The 20123-nt window shown below is 30.7% G+C and overlaps 1 long non-coding RNA gene across 1 annotated transcript; it reads left to right on the top strand.

Annotated features, from left to right (window-relative positions):
* The first annotated feature begins 17276 nt into the window (after window positions 1-17276).
* Window positions 17277-18662, top strand: LOC128286934 (uncharacterized). The gene is made up of 2 exons (XR_008277622.1): window positions 17277-17629; window positions 18399-18662. It is a non-coding gene; the product is annotated as an uncharacterized LOC128286934 (long non-coding RNA).
* The last annotated feature ends 1461 nt before the right edge of the window (window positions 18663-20123 follow it).

Here is a 20123-nt window from a genome sequence, read left to right as displayed (position 1 = left end):
GCTATTAAATGTTTAAAATTCCTCTTATTTAATTGATGGTTGCTGCTGTTTAAATGCTGTAAATTGAAGTGTTTAAATGCTGTAAATTGAAGTGTTTAAATGTTGTAAACTGAAGAATTTAAATGTTGTAAATTGAAGTGTTTAAATGTTCTTTGTGTAGCATTTTAAGAACTTCAAAGCTCACAGATGATTTGTTATACTCTATATGAGTTCATTGATTCTATGTTTTTGCAATTTTAGGTATGATCATGGGTGCAGACTTCAATCGACAAGACTTGTATGTGTCCGAGCAGTCAATCAAGAAGCTCTGCTGGAATTAAACTCACAAGTAATTGTAGTATGCTTGTAGTTGAAGTTTCTTATAGTGAACATCATGTTGTTTATTCGGCAGAAGTTGCAAAGATTTTACTTTTTAGAAGAAAATGTATTGCAGTCATTAGATTGGGTTTTCAAAGATTGATTATGTTAACATTTTGATCAAATGAAAAGTTCTCTTATTAATGTTTTTGAACTCAAAAACAATTTAAAATGTTTCCATTGTTAGGTTATTTAAATTTTGTATGATCATTTAAGGTAAGAATGTAAATTTTGTATGAAAAGTCGAAATATATATGGTCTTTAGCGGCGTTTTTGGAGAAAGCGCCGCTATAGGTCACGATCTTTAGCGGCGTTTTTGGGGAAGCGCCGCTAAAGGTCACGATCTTTAGCGGCGTTTCTGGGGAAGCGCCGCTAAAGGTCTCGATCTTTAGCTGCGTATGCTATAGCGACGTTTTTTGCGGCTCTTGTGAAAACGCCGCTAAAGGCAAAAAAAAACGCCGCTAAAAGTCTGTTCTCCTGTAGTGACTAGAACATTTTTAACAATGATAAAGAACTAAACTTACATAAAATAATTTAATTAATGCATCTCTAAGTTAGTATATAATTAAAATAATTTTAAAATATTTATATTTAAATTAATATAAATTGATTTTTATGAAAGAAGTTAAATATATTTAATTTCATATACTTTAATATCTAACTTATTTTCATTATTTTGTAATTAAAAATAGGGAAATTAATTAGAAATTACATAAATAAACAAATAATAAAAGGGTATAATTGTATATTTGTTTAAAATTTGCTTAATAAATATATCTAAAAGGTACTCAAAAGATTTTCTTCAAAGTTGAGGGAGTACGTAAATATTCTTGAAACCGTAAAGGAAAGTGTTGAGGAAAATTGTGTTGAACGAGCTGAGTGGCACTCGACAATACCCACTACAACCTGCTACTAAGGCAGTAAATTTACTTGTCATATTTGAGTTGGCAATTTAATGAAGTAAAATTCTTGGACTAGTGAATGTGCTAATATTTTGGAGATACTATAGCCCATCTATTAAAACCAATCTCTGGCTATTGTAGATTAGATTTGATCCGAATAAATTAAGACAACCCTTGCTTTGAGGAGATTTGATTGAGATCGTGCTATTGATTTTTATGATATCTTATTGTCGATAGATTGTGTTTTGAATCTTTATGTTATGATTGCTATTTTCAAAGAGTTGCTGTGTATTCATTTAGATTCTATGTTAATAAGTCAAAATTGATATATGCTTTAAGAATTGTCTAAGAACCATTTTGTGAGAGTGCAAACTGAATTGTAAACATTGAGTATTTACTTCCTAATTTTCAGGGGGGATTTAGAGGTGAGTGTTCTAGTCTTTAGGTACTAATGTGAGATATCTATACTTGGAAAGTGATAGAGTGTAATTCACTCATTATATTGTGGATTAAAGATAGTAGACATTGAGCTAAGCTCCGCATACGTAGAGAAACTGAACTGAATTGTGTAAATAAATCCTTAGTAATTTTTTGTTTTATTTGCACAAATTTTCGCAGTGTCAAGCCGTAGTGGTCACTGTAGTCAAGTGTTTCCATTAACTATTTTGATATTTAGCAAACAAGAACTATAGGTAACTACAGTAAATATATTTTACAGTAAACCTCAGAGGTAAATGTCTTTTATCCTTAAATTTTTCACTATTATATAAGCATATTATTTCACAAGTGATCATGTCATTCTTTTATTAATTTTACAAAAATCAATTGCATGATTTCTTTATATTAAAACAAAACTATATTATATATATAGTATTATACATGTTTTCACATTGTTCCTCCTACGCAATTTTCATGAAGGGGTTTAAAAAGAGACATGAACGAAGGAGAATATGAAACTTTACACTTGAATTTCACCATAAAAGGGAAAAGTAATTTTCGTTAAAAAAACTGGCAATAATATTAATTTTTTAAAATAATATTAATTTACTTATCACGCATTTAATATTATTTTATAAATTAAATGGTTATATGCATAAAATAATAGTCAATTTTGATATAATAAATCATGCCATGTGTCATGCATTTAATTATTATAATTTTATTTTGTTTTAAAATATTTAATATAAAAATATATTCATTTATTTTTATACTTTTAATTCAATTTCCTTTTATATAATTACGAATAAAAATTAATTTTCTTAAATTATATTGGGGCCAACTCATATAAACTATGAATAAGAAAAGTAGAAAAGATCAAATATAGAAATATTTTAGGTGAAAAACCTTCAAAGAGAGAAAAACCATGGACAAAGGAGGTTAGTTTTTCACTAAATGAGTAAACTAACAAGAGAACAATATGGAAAAAATAAACTTGAATGTATTAAACATACAAACCCAAACTTTGAAAACATAGCCCTAACCCGGGAACAAAATTCTCTCTATAGTTACCATGAAACTCTCACAAAAACTCATATGCGACTGCATCTTATCTCCCTCAAAAGAAAAACCCTATAGCACTACATCTTTAATGGCCTATTCATCAGCATCTCAAAATAGAGATACAAGACCCCTTTAAATAGACTAAGATTAGAGGTCTAATTATACGTAAAATATCCCTGGAGTAATCAGAGTTTAACTAGGAAAATATAATAGAGTTCTACTGGGAGAAGAATCAAGGCACACCCCACATGTAACAGCCTGTTTTCAGTGAAATTGGAATAGTGGTTTCGGAACCACAAATCCGAGTTAAAAAGAAAATTTATTTTAATGTTATTGCATGGTCTGCATTATGATAGGAAGGATGTATGGTGATAAGAAAATTTTACCGATTATGTGTTTAATTAGGGAAAGGACCAAATTGCATAAAATGAAAAAGTTGAGTTCTAGTAGCTAAAAGGATCAAATAGCTACAGAATTCAAAAGAAGAGGTCCTTATATGGTAATTAGACCATTAAAGAAAAGTTAGTAGATATTTTTTATGAATCATCCATGGAAAATTAGAAAAAGAAAAGGATGGAATTGGAAAGTTGAAAAATTAAAGATGATAAATAAAATAAATATTAAATAACATCATTTGATATCATCTTCTTCTCCAAAATTTACATGGAAACCCTAGGAGAGAGAAAGGAAACTAATCAAGTTTAATTGGGTATGAATTATTGTCTCATTTTTAGTAATTTTTATATTTTTGATATCGGTATAGCTTGATCTATCTATTTTGAGGATTAATTTACAAAGATATAAAAGTATAGAAATTTTTCATGGATGAATATGCTGAAAATTTGAAATTTATGGTAGAAAATGAAAGGTTGTTGATAAATAAACAACTTTTACAAAGAGAATTTTGATGAAATTATGATTTAGGGACTAAATTGTAAAGATGTAAAATTTATGAAAAAATTATAAATTTTGTGAAATACATGTGCTATAAATGTTATATGAAAATTTCGGTTAGGCTTGGAATAAGGATTAAATTACATGAATTTCATTTTTCAAGCTTAGGGACGAAATTGTCATTTACGAAAAGTATAGGGGCAAATTGGTAATTTTTCCTAGGATGTGAATTGAATTAAATTGAATACGAAATTGATTAAATTGATGTTAAATTCATTTATATAGATCAGGAAAACTCAAATACGAAGTTAGATCAAGGAAAAAGTGTCGGATTAGTAGACTTTTATACACGAACAAGTGTTGAGATATGTTTGTGTAACTTAATTATGTAAATTTATATGTTTTAATTGAATGTTATATTTGTCAAAATTGTATAAATTATTAATGTACGAAAATAATCACATGCTTGAAATTTCTAGAAAAATAATAGGTTCCATTTGAATAATGAAATGCGATGGATACAATATTTTCCCATACTAATTATAGTCCTGCATATGTTGCGGACATTATAGCTCGGACAAGCATACTAATAAAAGCCCTCTCGAGCGTCCTGTTATATAGTTCCTGTGAGCATCCTGATAGGTAGTGATCCTGCACATGTTGCGCACTACCGTAGCTCTTTGTGAGCGTCTTGTTACATGATTCGATTGGTTGTGATCCAACATTTATTGCGGACACAAAGGCCGTGAGCGTCCTAATATAGGCTCTTATGAGCTTCCTGACATGGCTCTTTAAACTCCCTGTAAAATGGCTATCCGTTCCTTCCTGATAATAACTCTTCGGAGTTACCTGTTAAGCTTAATGAGCTTCCTATTCTAAACTCTTATGAGTTTCATGTTTAGCTCAGATATGCTTTCTATTATATGGCTCATTTGAGCATCTTGATATGTGGCTCGAGAGTGTGCTTCCTGATTATGTGCCCTAATGAGTACCCCTGAACATGAATTGACGGATCACTGATTTGTATACCTTGCATATACTATCTGAGTATCCATCAATATTTCAATAATTCAACGAATAAAACTCTTGACATGAGAAATTGAGAGATTAAAGGAACTATGTCTCAAATGCTTCTGAAATGCTTGAAAGTTTGTAGCATGATGAGCTTATCCATGCTTATTTGATGTACATGTGAAATATGTGACTAACTTGCTTAATTGAGTGTATGTAACTAGGCAAACTTGCCAATTTGTTAGGAAGAATGTTATTGTTATATTTATTTAAATGATGTGATTGGTAAGTTTAATTCTTGTTATACGAACTTACTAAGCATTAAATGCTTATTAGTATTTCCTCTGTTTTATAATGCTCGGAAGCTCGTAAAGGTTGGAGATTGGTCAGAGCATCTTCACATTATCCTTCAATTCGCTTTGGTATAAATAGTAAACTTCTTTTGGTATAATGGCATGTATAGGCTAACTTTGCCAATGTTGGCATATAAATGGATGTTTGTAATCTAGCCATTGGAATGGCTAGAAATGATATGTTTTGATATATATAAAACTATCTCATGAATAATATATATAAGTTAATGTGATTGGATTAAGTTAAAGTAAATACAAATGTTTTGATAAAAAGGTAAGCTTGGAAATACATGATTGTATGTGTTAATATATTAGACACAGTTCTAACAATTGGCTTGGATAATATGTATTGAATTGGTTGTTGAATATGTTTATTTGTTGTTATAGGTTAATGGCAAATTTGGGTAAGAAATAAGGCTTGGAAATAGCCTTATTTTTCCCACATGGGTAGACACACGAGCGTGTATCTTTATTGTGTATGACACACGACCTGACACATGGGCATGTGGTTTGGTCATGTGTCCCCTGCATCTTAAAATTGAGAAACAAAATGCTTAGAATTAGGCACACAGGCAGAGACACGAGCTTGTGTCTCAGCCGTGTGTGATACATGGCCTAAAACACAAGCGTGTGTCTTGGCTGTGTGAATCCTGCACCTAATTTTTTGAAAATTAATTTGACCACATGGTCTAGCACACGAGTGTGTGGCAAGCCGTGTGGCACAAGTTAGAGAGTTACACGGGTAAGGGCACTAGCTGGGACACGACCTGAGACATGGGCATGTCACTTGGCCGTGTAAGCCACACGGCCTCCTTATACGAGCATGTGACCCCTGTATTAAAGAAAAATTTTGAAATTTTACGAAAAATTCTTTGAGATCCCGATTTAGTCCCAACTTGTTTCTAATGCTTAAATTGGGCATCGAGGGTCCATTCAAGGGACGGCATCATTATTTTTCTATATGAATGTAAATGACATGAATTATCTGTAATTGTTCTGTAAATTTTGCTATTTCGGCGACGGATACGGGTTAGGGGTGTTACACCACAAATATCTACATTGACTCGTATTTATCACGCCTCCTTTTTCATGCCCTATCACGAGTATAACTCGAATTTTGGAGAATGTCAACTAAGCCTAAATCATGCTTGAACTTGGAAACTAAACGGCTCATAGTCTTCAAATCAAAGTTGTATAATGTAATAAGAGTCAGTAATACCCAGGTATTTAAATTGCAGTCGCATTTTCGATCGCGTTGTGTTTATCGAGGTTTCAGACATAACAGATGCTATTATGGTCATCGACAGTATTATCGTCGTGAATTTTTTTTAAATTCGCACAACTTATTGTAAAACATAATAATTATAATTATAATTATAGTTATAAAAAGTCATTTTAATGATTTTAGAATGTTTCCTAACACTTATGAACTTTTATTAATATGATATGAGAACACAACTTTTATAATCATTAATTATTCTTATATATATTTACTTAATTTTCTAAGAATGTTATATTAACTAATAACAAAGTAAAAAATGAAATATTAAACATTTATCATATTTAATAAGTTTGAAAGTTTTATAGATAAAATAATTGAAAATTCATACTTGAGAGATATCTTCAATATTTCTTGACAACTTTGAAGATGGTGAAGATATAAACATTCCATGCTGCAAAAGGAAAAAAAGGAATAGATAAATGCATAGATTCTAATTAATTATTCCTATTTCCCACCACTTATTCTTACTCTCATTCTACTTTCATATATAGTTTAACATGTTTCGATTATTAATTATCTTTTCATAAAATATACTCCATTCATTTATCTAAAGATATATTTTAAATGTTTTAATATCATCAAAATTAAGAACATTAACAAAAGTTTTCTTTAAAAAAGACATACCTTATAAATAATGGTAGTGGTACGATTTAGTTTTCACCAATTAGTGGAATGACGAAGAAGATCAGATCCTTCACCTTCACTTTGAGAGCGTTCTTGACTTGATTCTCTTGGCCTTTGTCCAAAAATATATCCAAAAAAGTAACATTTTCACCTTGGTTTTCATATAATTGATATGGAGAATATATTTGAGGAGGAGGATACATGAGAGGTGGAGATAAGTGATACATTGGTGGTGGAGGATGCATTTGACGTTGGGATGGCATACCATAATTAGGAAATGGTGGATAATAACCATATGGTTGCAAATAACCATGTGAAGGTTGAAAATATGAAGGTTGTTCTGGTGGATAAAAACCTTGAGTGTTAGTAGATGAATCACTATACCCAAGGTTACTAGAACTCGATCTCCTACCAGATGAAGAGCCTATAGAAGTATGCTTTTTGCCTTTTCCTTTTGATGAAGCTCTAGGTTCATTTCTATCTCTCCTAGGTTCAGGAAACATATTTTCATCAAACTCTAATCTATCACGGAAATGTCCACTAGTGGTACCAACCTCATATTCTCCTCCATACTGACTAGAAGACCTAATTTCACCTCTATCACTACTATATCCATCAATTGGACTTATACCACCACTATTGGGTCCATCGCCACTCTGACTTGGCGTTGAACTAGAACTTGAATTAGAAAAATTTTGTTGTTGAGATTGATTAACATCCATTTCATCATCAGAGGTATCCACAGGCAACACACCAACATTTTCACCATCTAATAATGGATTCTCTTTCTCATGACGCCATTTTGATAGTGGATTAACATCTTCAAAGATATGATCAAGGCTGATAGGATTAAAACTAACATTTATATCATCAGTGCTCATTCTTTTTTGATGCCTTTTCTGAAGCCTCATATTATAATAGGAAAACACTAGTTTCTCTAGTTTTTTATACTTTAACCTATTTCTTGCCTTGGTGTGAATATAACTAAATGTGCTCCAATTTCGTTCACAATTTGATGCTGAAGTTGTTTGACTAAGCACTTTAATTGCTAATTCTTGTAATTCGGGAACACATGTGCCGTTTATTATCCACCACTCAGCTGCATAATATTATTTAAATTTCAAAATAACTTCAAAATGTACAATATAATTAAATAATATAAATTAAATTAAAAAATTTAATTAACTGTTTACCCGGATTCATTTGCTTCCAAGCTCTTTGTGCTTGTGGAGTACCGAATGTCTCATGTTTATCTCTTAATAGTAACAACTGCATACATAAAAGATAGAGTAAAAAAAAAATTCTATTTCAAATTATGTAACTAAGTTACAAATAATAGTACTTGAATCTAACTTGATTAACCAGCCCGACTTGAGTATCAAGAGAAGGTTCTAATCTTTCAATTATTGATCGTGTACCTTCTAATGTTTCTATTAGTACATTCTCAGAATGCTCCACCCGAAATTAAAATTGAGGATTGAGAAAATAACCAAAGTATAATTTATAAGAATATCATCAAATAATAATAATCTAAAGCTTAAAATAATAAAATATAAAAATATTTCTTAATTATATGAAACATTTTATCTTACCAGCTAAATGCAAGCCGGAATGCATAAAATTTCATCTATTGTCAATAATCTTTTCATACTCGGTGAAATATTAACAATCTTGTTGAATTGCCCGTTTAGCTCTATCAACGGCCTCATAAATAAAGCCCATTGTTGGTTTTTCATCGCTATCCACAAGTCTCAATACTTTTACTTGGGGCTCGTAAACTTTTATGAGGTCATTGACTTTTTCCAAAAATCTTTTTCCAAAACAATTTTTTTGACTTCATAAGGAGACCCTGACTTTTGCTATCCCTATTTTGATTATTTAAATTCCTATATATTCATAAGAAAAATTTAAAATAATATAGTCTAAATTATTTGGAACTAATAAAATCATTAAAGGTTGCTATATTTAAGTAATTATATTAACTAAATATAAAATACTAACCTTTGAATTAAACATTTCTCTCAGACCTTGCTTTTGTCTTGTTATCTCTTCAAGTTGAATGAAATGAGTTGCAAATCGAGTAAGAGCGGGTCAAAGTAATTGTTTCCCTTGTGTATACTTCTTCATGAAATCAACAATCCAAATGTGATTGTATATAAAGCAAGTCACTTTCTTTGCCTCATCTAACACTTTTGCTACACCGGGCTTTTTTCTCAATAACTTCAAGGCATAAATCTAAACAGTGAGCTGCACATGAGGTCCAATATAGATGTTTTTTTTCAATATTAATTTTTTCCAGTAGCTTTCATTGCTGCCTCATTATCAGTCACTATTTGGATAATGTAATTTTCTCCAATTTCTTCTACAACTGTATCTAACAAACTGTAGTAAAATTCAGCATCTTTACTGCGAACACTTGAGACATCTACTGATTTCCAAAAAATGGTTCCTTTACTGCAATAAACAAGGAAATTAATGATGTGCGTTTGATTCAAACTGTTGGTCCAACCATCACACATTAGAGTTGCACCCAATTCTTGCCAATGAGTCTTTAGTCCATTTACCCAATCATGAACTTATTGATACTCTGACTCCAAATACACATCTGAAACTTCATAAGGTGTTGGGAGCTTTACACCTTGTCCAACTTCTATTGACACTTGAATTAAATTATACAACCATGAAGAGGTTGCTAATTGAAAAGGAAGTCTTTCATATATTAAAACTTTAGATACCGCTTCACCTATCTTCCTTTGAAAACTCTTTAAAAAAGAGTCATTGACCTTTGGTTGCTTTGAACTTTTGCTTCTAACCAATTCAGGTGTAGCTCCCCTTAAGGTAAACTCAGACTCACTTGAGATACTCAGACTCACTTGAGATGGATTTACTTTTTCTTTTTCTATGATATTCTCTAACTGATCCATGAGAAGATCATTCTTCTTCGTACATGTTATTCCAACCACCAGTACTTCGTCTGAATTCTTCCCCTCTATGCCACTCGTGTTGTGATTGGATACTTTCTCGAGTTTCTTTCCTTATAACAGAAACCTCATCAATGAATTCCTCGTGTTCATCCTCCTCTTCTCTTAATTGAGAAAAGAATTCATCTTTTCTCCTCTTTTTGTCTATTTTCTTTATGTTGCTTTTTTTCATTATATTCATCATACTTTCTCTAATGACACATGTTAATAAAATAAAAATAATTCACACTTTATATTATTATCAATTATATATAATCTTTATTTATAAATTTACAATAACATTTAAAAATAATAATAAAGTATCACATACCAGTAACATTAGGCATAGTGCAACATTGCTGATTTTATGAGCAATGTGCTCTTTAAATCGTATTATTCCTCCTTTCACAACTTTACCACAAAGTTTGCATACGATATTTCCTTTCACATTTGGCACTGGAGTTCCAAAGTGCCAACCTATATCATTACTTGGTGCACCCTCCAATCCTTTAGTTGGGAACTCTTCACGTGGTGGCATGCTTTATTTTTATTTATATATAAGAAACATAAAATTATATTTAGAAATATAAGTAACTCATTATATTATCAACAATATAATACAAAAAAGTAAACATCATTAACATGGAAAATTTAAATTTATTGCATAATCCATACATAATCTTTTTATTTTTTAAAAAACAACAATACATCATAACCCATTATTACTTGGTTCCAAAGTTTTTGGTATAAATAGTTTGTTTTGTTCCATCTTAATAAAATTTAAATTCAAATTGGATCAAATCTAAAAATTCAAGTTTTTCATATTATGCAAACTAAAATCAATAGAGATTTATCTAATGTTGAATTGAAGTCATCTATCGAATTTGATAAAGAAAAACACAATGAATTATTTTTCTTGATTTTTACCTTTTATAATACAAGTCATAAGTGATGGAGGCTATAATTTTTTTCATTAATTTTGTGTGTAATAACCTTAAGGAAACCCCAAGCAACAGAGGTTATAATTTTTATTAATTTTGTGTGTAACCCTAAACAAACCCCGAGTAATGAAAGTTATGAAATTTTAAAATAATAATAATAAATAATAAATAATTATCATTATAAATTATAATTACAATATTAATTAAAAATAACATATAAAGTAAAATTATAAATATGATAAGACTGAAGCTTTCATATTAAAAAATATAATAAAATGATTATCGTCAAAGTAATTTTCATTTTCAGTAAAATCTCTCCAAACAATTCTAACTTATTAATCTATAATTTTTTTAGTGATTTTTTTTTTGAAATAAAAATCTGAATGCAGCTATTCGGTTCAGTCGCCAACCCTAACCTCAACCGTGTAATTACGAGTGTTTTCCTTCGTTTCCAATTCAAATAAAATCCTTGGAAATTTGAGTTAAAGCTTGGTTTAAATTCATTACATACTTATCTGTATGCACTATAACTAAACATAGAAAGGCGGCACTAAATGCATAAATTGACATGCATGGAACCAAGGAACAACCATTAATAATGTATTATTATTATTATTATTATTATTATTATTATTATTATTATTATTATTATTATTATTTTCTTTTCTTCCTTTCTCTTTTATGGTTCCAGCTATTTACAACTTTGATTCACTTAATGTCCCAATGGAAACACATTGCACGAAGCTTCTAAAAGAGGATATTTAATAAACAGCATCTGTTTTGCATAAGAGTAAATAAATAAAAATGAAAAAATAAAGGAAAAAGGAAATGAAACGGCAGAAACACCTCGGTTCTTAAATCCCTAAACACACAAAACTTAGAAAGAAGAAAAACTGAAGAGAAACTCTATCATCCTCTCCTCTAAAAACTCATATCCTCTACTTTGAATATCAAATTCTTGGAATATGCTGGTTGTGCCTTCTCCCTTCATCCCTAAAGTCTAAACTCTAAAGAACATATTTGGAATTTGCACTATAGATTCAAGACATGCAAGCAAGAATCAAGACAAAATTCTAGGTACTTACTTGAAAATTATCAATCTCTGAATGTGCAAGCCATTAGGGTTTGCTTTTCAGGTTCAATACTTCAATGGTAGCTCTAATGTGTTGTGATTTTGTTTGCCATTTGGTCTTTGGAGTTTACGGTCTAAACCGAAATATGAGAAATAAAATTTCATATTTTTTATTACTTTTGAGTTTTGATTGCTTTTTTTTTTGTTTATTTGAACTTCTTTTTACTTTTTTTGATTGAAAACTCTTTGATTTTACAGGTAAGGGAATATATTCCCTTTTGTTTTATTGTGTTTCTGTTGATTTTTGTTAAGAGGTGATAATTTTTTATTTATTTACTATAACGAAAAATAACGAGAATAGCGGCCTGTTATTGCCGCAATTGGCCGTTACCCATTAAATTGCAGCCGCGATCCACCGCTATCGATGTGACTCCGCTTCACACTGCTATTTTCAGCAATAGCAATTTTGGGCGGTGCTGCTACCACTATATAACGGCCGTTATTCCGATATCGAACCTCCATTTAAATCCCTGGTAATACCCAAACAAGAGAGAAAACATCAACTCTCTCCATATAACTGTAACCATCTGTGACCAACCTTGTCTCAAAACATTCTACGAACCATTTGAGTCCTAAAGACCAAAAGGGGATGTGATTCTTCTCTAAATAAGGCACATGCTTGACATCTTATAGGACTCCACCTTCAACCAGATTATATGTGGAAAACAACAAATCATCACCCTTATCCTTGGCCAAATCAGGTACATCCGTAGTTATCTAAAACTATTAGAAACTGAAATTTGTGATCTCGTTGAACTTTTCAATATCCAAATTTGTTATTGTGTCACCGAACAAGTCGATCTACGGAAGCTGAACTTCGCTCTGAGACTAATTTAATTAGGGATCAACTTATATAAACAACAAACAAGAAAAGTAGAGAAGGTCAAACACAAACATATTTTACATGGAAAACCCTCAAATAGGTAAAAATCAAGGGCAAAAGAGACTTCAACTTTTCACTAAATGAGTAAACTAACTAGAGTACAATATGGAGAAAATAAACTTAAATGTACAAACACAAACCTCAGAAAAAAAAGCCCTAACTCCAGAAAAAAATTCTCTCCATAGTTACCACGAAAGTTTCACCAAAACTCATATGCGACTACATCTTGTTGTCCCTAAAAGAAAAGCTCTGTAGTACTACATCTTTAATTGATTCTTAATTGGCCTCTCAAAATAGGGATACAAGGTCCCTTTAAAGAGACTAAGATGAGGTGTTTAATCATACTTAAAATATCCCTAAAGTAATCAGAGTTTAATTGAGAAAAAATAACAGAGTTTAACTAGGAGAAGAATAGGAGGCACACCCTAATTATTTTGTTAACTTATTTGAAAGAAATTATTTTAAAAATTAATTCTCAATTTTTCACCCACTAATTAGGTAAATTAATTAATATTATTGTGTATATGTATAATAATTTTATAATATAATTTGAAGCTAAATAAAGAAATCAATATTTTTGATATGAAAAAATATTTTTAATAGGAATCATGAACGATAAAATAGAAAGATATGACATATAGTATAAATAATAAATAAGACACTATAAATTAAGCAGAAATAAAATGTTTGCAGAACAATTTCAAAAGAGAAGACAAATTAACAATAACCACAACACTAAAAGAATTCAAAAATAAATTAGAGATGCATCGTACTAGTTAAACCACTAAAAATTGCATTTTAGTCCTTCCATTGTCAAACCAACCTAACAATGTACTTTAGTTAATCAAGAAACCATGATAAAACGCATTAATGATGCATAAAAGATTTAGTCTCAAACAACCTATTTTCCTCATCATCTTGGATTTCAATTTTATAAACATTATCATTATACTCTATCATGATAAAACCCACCAAGAATGATTGTAACGCCCCAATTTTCCGGAATTCTGTGAATGTTGGCATAAGTTTAATTATGTTAGTGGGCCTCTAGAAAGCCCAAACTTAAGATAGAACCCGACATTTAGTTAATTTTTGGTCCATAAGAAAAAGGAGGTGAAATTATGAAATAGAACCTATGTGAAAATGTTTGAAAATGGTATAGGCTAAATTCAAGTGGCCAAATAAATAGGAGTGCAAAATAGGAGGATTTGCATGACAAACCTCCCATTTTACATGAAGTGGCCAGCCATCATGTTGTTGTAGACAAAATGTGCACTTGATATCCATAATTTATGGTACAAATTGATACAAATTGATAATAGGTTAGGTAAATGTTCCATGATAATAGGTTAGGTAAATGTTTCATGATAAGAATTTCATGTCTTTTGTATTAAAGAATTAAATGGATGAAATATGAAGTTTTATTAAAAGAAAAAAGGGTGAAAAGAACAAAGTTTTGTCCATCTTTTTTCATCATAGCCTAAAGTTAGAGAAGAGAAAGGAGAGGAGAAAGCTCTTGAGTATTCGGTCATTAGGAGGAGGAAAATTGAAGGTAAGTTCTTGGTACCTTGCTTCTATTTTGAGGTTCATGAGTTCTTCTTGATTCTACCTTAACTCTTGAAGTATATTTTGATTTTTAGTTGTGTTGTGAGCATTTGGTCATGAATTAAAATGAAGGAAATGGTTGTTGTTTCATGTTCTTTTGATGAAAAATAGAAGATATGTGAAGTTGAGCCAAACAAATGAGCATGCATGTGCCTTAGATGCTAAAGGGAAAAATCGGCTAACATGTTGTGCTTTAAAATGATGAAATAGAGTTTATGCTTAAGTAAAAATCATAGGTATGTGATGATTGATTGGTGATATACATGTTTAAATAACATGCATGCAAGATAGGTGTATGAAAGAGTGATTTGGTAATAAATCTGCTTGGTACAGCAGCAGTAACATGACTTTGGAAAATCACCATAAATTGTGGGAGATGAGTTAGAAGCTGCATAAATTATGTAATTAAAGCTTAATGAGTCTAGTTTCAAATGGAATAAACGAGAACATATTTTAAATTCTGTACAATGAGAAATTTGATTCGTAATGAAGAGTGGTCAGATTAGTCAAACAGTGAAACATGGGAAACTTTGAGAAAAATCTGGTATTGATTGGCTAAACCAAAAATTCTGAAAATTTTATGGATAGAAGATATATGAGTCTATTTTTCAAGGAAAATTAACGGCACTTGATTTGGAGTTTCGTAGCTCCAGTTATAAATGATTTAGTGACTGTTGCTCAGGAAGACAGCTTGCAGTGAAATTATGATTATGTGGTAAACATTGACAAAAATTTGTTAATGAGTTGCTTATTGTTTTCTTATAAGCTTACTATGATCTGTAGGTGTGGTTGGCGAATATTGTAAGGGGTTAATCGTAGTTTGTATTTGAATAGTTAGATTAACGTGTTAGTAATCCAATTGTAGGCGTTCGTGTGTGGATCTCGTCAAGATATCGTTGCAAATAGGTGTGTAACTAACACCCTCTTTCTTAGTCTAGATCGGCAAAAGCCGAAAAGTCAAATGTCAAAACCGGTATTTTTAGATTTGCGAAAAGCGAATGATCGTGAGGTAAATCGATTAATGTTTTTGGTAAGTGCAATGTTTGGACCGCAAAGTGCATGATTTCGTGCCCTCGATATTTTTGGGCTTAATGGGACAAAATTGGAATGATGGGCCAATCGGCCCAATTCGTAAGAACCCTCGATGCGTGATTCTGTAGTACGTGAAAAGTAGGAATATGCATGAAAACCCTAAAATAGATAAATTACTAAAATACCTTTAAAAGTGGAAAATTTACGCTTTACCCCTAGGAGATAAATTACCAAATACCCATAGGGTTAAATTGACCTAAATGCATGTTTGATCGTTGTTATTTATCGCATGCCATGTTGTTATTATCGATGCATGGGACCGGGATATTGACGAGGAAGTATCGAAAGTGGCTTGTCCACGATCTTGGAGGCTTTGCCTCAATTTATCGATAATCGAGCAAAGCAAAGGTGCAAGCTCAGGAGTGTTAGGTTTGGGTGGGTTGAGCTATTCCCACATGGAGTGTATGGCTAGTACGGTGGAGTGTAGTGGTTGGTGGGTTGAGTAGTCTCCCAAATGGGCTTGCATATGTTTACCGATGTTGCATGTATTTTGAAGTGGGCCTATGGGCCATCTCATTATCTGAATAAGGGCTAAGGCCCAATTTATTGTAATCTGAAAAGGGCTCGTCCAAGACCACATTATTACTGAATGGGCTTAGGCCCAATAGGCTTGAGTGACTTGGGCTTTGAATGGGTTTTCCTTACACACCGAGTTTCCCTAAACTCACCCTTTTATTTTCATCCACGCAAGAAATCCCCAACCATAGTGGGCTTGGAGTCGTGAGGGAATTCGAGTGGCCACCGCTCGAAAGTTTGATTTTCTTCGTGAACTGGACATCCTTTTATTTACGTTTGAAGTTTTGGGTTTTTAAATGTAATAAGGCCGCTTAATTATTTTTGATGGTTTTAATATGTATTACTAAGATAGGTATTACTTATTTTAACTGTTGAAATTGGATAGCTTTAGGGCGCGTTTTCAAAAACAACAATTGATTTCAAAATAACACGACAACAAGCAAAGCTTCCGCAATGAAAGTATTTTCCAAAATTAATCACTTTTCCTAAAAATGACTTAATCAAAATCGGTTTCCTAGAAATATCCATGACGTTAAGGTGTGGCAATGGCGGTATGCATGTTTAGGATTGGATCCGAAGGGAGCTTGGTACTTAAGCAGTCCGATGGACTCACCACCTCTTTTCCGGTTTCCTACCTGGTGCACAGCTTCCATTCACTTTAACCTATAATGAAATTAATCTTTTGAACATCAAGTACGATTTTCTGGACTTAGAATGGAAAATTTTTTTAATGTTTTTTATGTGGCATGCTGGATCCGGCCATAACTTCTGGGCTGGGTTTGAGGTGCTACAATGATTCTCAAAATAAAAACTAAAAATTAAAACCACTACCGCTTTTGGAGAAAACAAAGTCAACAAAATAAAATGCATAAAAGAGTGGACAAAAATCGTGATAATATAGACTGATATTAAAAATAAAAAAAAATTTAGAGAATATTATCGAAAAAGCCACAACCAACCTAAAGAATAACATCTGAAAAAGCAAAGATTTGATTTTAAAAAATTAAGCTTTTTCTATGAAAAATAAAAATATATATATATTCTTCAATCAACATAAATTATCTTCAAATAGGGAATCAGTGTTTATTTTATCATTTATTTTTGGTTTAATTTATGGTTTGATCTTTAAAATATACATTTTTTTATCTCAATTAAGTAATTAAAATTTAAAAGGTTATATCTTTTTGGTACAAAAGTAAACGGACGTCTTAAAAAAATAAGGAGAAGCCGTGTATATGTTTGTATATTTTCTTAAAAGACCAGGTTAACAAAATAATATTTGAAATGTATCGTTATTTTTTAATTTGCTGCAGCGGCAAAAAAGAGTTACCACTGTTGCCTCTCGCTGTCGTTCAGTACCCTTTTCTTTTTAGGGTTTGAAATTCAATCTAAGCCCTTATTGTCTCATTCAAATCTTCATTTTTCTTTTTCTTTTGAAATTGTAGAAAAATTTCACCGAAAGTTCTAAATCATGGAACGATTTGTCATTGTGGAAAGAAAGCACCAATATGTAGTTCTAATAGACCTTGGGGCTTGGAGTAAAGGGAAGAATTTCTTGGGATGTTCAAACTACAAAGGTATTATTTCAATTCCAATTTTTATTTTTAAACAAATTTTGAAAACATTAATAGTTTAAGATTTTATGATTTCTATTATTAACAAAGTCATGTCAATGATTGGTTGGGGTTTAGAGAAAGTAGAATTCTGTATTTTTTTTAAATTATGGGTGAAATATTTAGTTATAGGTAAAAGCCAGAAAATATATATAAATATTTAGTCTTAGTTTAGTTGAATGTATAGAATACCAAATGAAATAATTCTTTGTAGGGTGGACGTGACGTAATGATTTCTATTAGCAATGTAATGTGGAGGGAATTAGAAGTCTGAATTTGTTTTTAAATTTTGGGTTAAATGTCTAGTGTTTTTTTTGAACGAATAAATATTTAGTTTTTGATGATATAAAATAGTAGGAAGGTGATCAAACACAAACAGAATAGAAAGACAAATTTGGAATGGGAACTTCATTAAGTTGAATATTCATAATCAAATGCAAATTTTGGTGTTGAAAAGAGACATTAAGTAGGAAATGGCTGTAGTTCTAATGAAAACATAACCTGAAGGTGGTAGGAAGTTCCACAATCAATTGACTTTCTTGAAACAAAATAACTTCTAAACACAGTTTCCCAAACACAAAAATGAACAAACAGTTCTGACATTGAAAGATAACATTTAGGATTTGCTTTCCTGTTTTCTCTATCCAACTCCAAAAATGTTTATGCATGCTTCTTTCTCTACCTCTTCATCTACCCGATGACGTATTCCTTGCAAGTGATGGTCGTCTTGTAGGTGCTGGCCGTGATGGATGAGCTTTGGAGGGTGGATTGATTGTTTGAGATGAAGCTGTATTTCTGGGAAGACAGTAAATATTCCAAGATCCAGTAATGAAACAATATAAAAACATTACATGTTATGAGGGTAAGTAAATCACATCAGTTGCTGAGCATGGGTGGCTGAACAATATCTTCCATGGCAGCCTAAAAGACGCTTAGATATTGTCATTTTATATAATGTTTAAAAGTCAACATATTAAATAAGGGTAATCTGCAAAAATAGCCACTTTTGTTTGCCTCAAGTTACATTTTAGTCACTTATGTTTAAAATGTTACGTTTTAGTCACTTATGTTTAAAATGTTACATTTTAGTCATTTATGTTATTATTTTGTTACAAAGTAATCACTCTACCATTAAGTTCCGTTATCTCTCTAACAGTAATTGTAGGTGGCAGTCCAACTAAATTTTAGGTGCCAATTTAAATTTCTAAATGGAATGAAAATAAATTTTTAATTAAAAAATTTTAATTAATTAAAATTTTCAAACCTAAAACTTAATTAAAAAAACTGTTCATCTCCTCTTCTTAATTTTTCTTCTCTCTTATTGTTTTCAATGGTTTTTTTTTTCATTTGACTGGAAAAATTATTATTAAGATCAAAATAGTTGAAATCAACAATAAGAAAGAATAATCTGGAATACCCACAAAGAGATTGTGAACATACAAGTTGATTTAGATCAGAAAAAATTTGATTGAGAAACCAATTATTCAAGAACTGTGAAAGAACTAGAAAATATAATAATTAGGAACAAGAATAGTGAAAGTAATAGCCATTTTTTGAAAATTTTAAAATTAGCTTAAATGAAACATGTTTCTGATTGCATTTTATGAGATATATACTGATGCAAAATAAAATACATTTTTACAAACAATTTCAAAAAGTAGAAGAAAATATCAAGAATTTTAATTTAGGGTTTTCATTAAACAATAAAAAATCTAAACTTTTGTTTTTCAGTACTGAATAAAAGAGATAGAGGAATACAAAGAAGACATACCTGAACCTTCCATTAAATCCATCTTTATGAAACAGTCAATTTGATTTCAACTATTTTGATTTTAATAATAGTTTTTCTAGTCAAATGAGAAAAAAAAACCCATTTAAAAAAAGAAGAGATGGAAGAAAAATTAAAAAGAGGATATGAACAATTTTTTTAGTTAAGTTTTGGGTTTAAAAATTTTAATTAATTAAATTTTTTAATTAAAAATCTATTTTTATCCCATTTAGAAATGCAAGTTGGCACTTAAAATCTAGTTAGACTGCTAGGTAGGATTACCGTTAGAGAGATAACGGAATTTGACAGTAGAGTGATCACTTCATAACAAAATAATAACATAAGTGACTAAAACGTAATATTTCAAACATAAGTGACTAAAATGTAACTTGAGGCAAACAAAAATAACTATTTTTGTATATTATCCTATTAAATAATTCAAATGTTGAGTTTCTTCTTATTGGGCCATTCTTTTTTTTAGACGTCCATTTACATTTTGGACAAAAAATAAATAACATTTTTAAAGTTTTAGTACCTAATTGAGATAAAAAAAAAATTAAGTACCTAATTGAGATAAAAAAAAAATTAAGTACCAAAATGAGAAAAAAGATATACTTGGTAGGCCAAATTATGAATTAATTTTTTATTTTTTGTTGCTATCTTTGTCAAGATATACAAATCCCAAACATG

Source organism: Gossypium arboreum, chromosome 13, assembly GCF_025698485.1.
Source record: "Gossypium arboreum isolate Shixiya-1 chromosome 13, ASM2569848v2, whole genome shotgun sequence".
Classification (NCBI taxonomy): domain Eukaryota; kingdom Viridiplantae; phylum Streptophyta; class Magnoliopsida; order Malvales; family Malvaceae; genus Gossypium; species Gossypium arboreum.
Note: the sequence above shows the minus strand (reverse complement) of the source record. Positions and strands in the feature narration are given on the sequence as shown.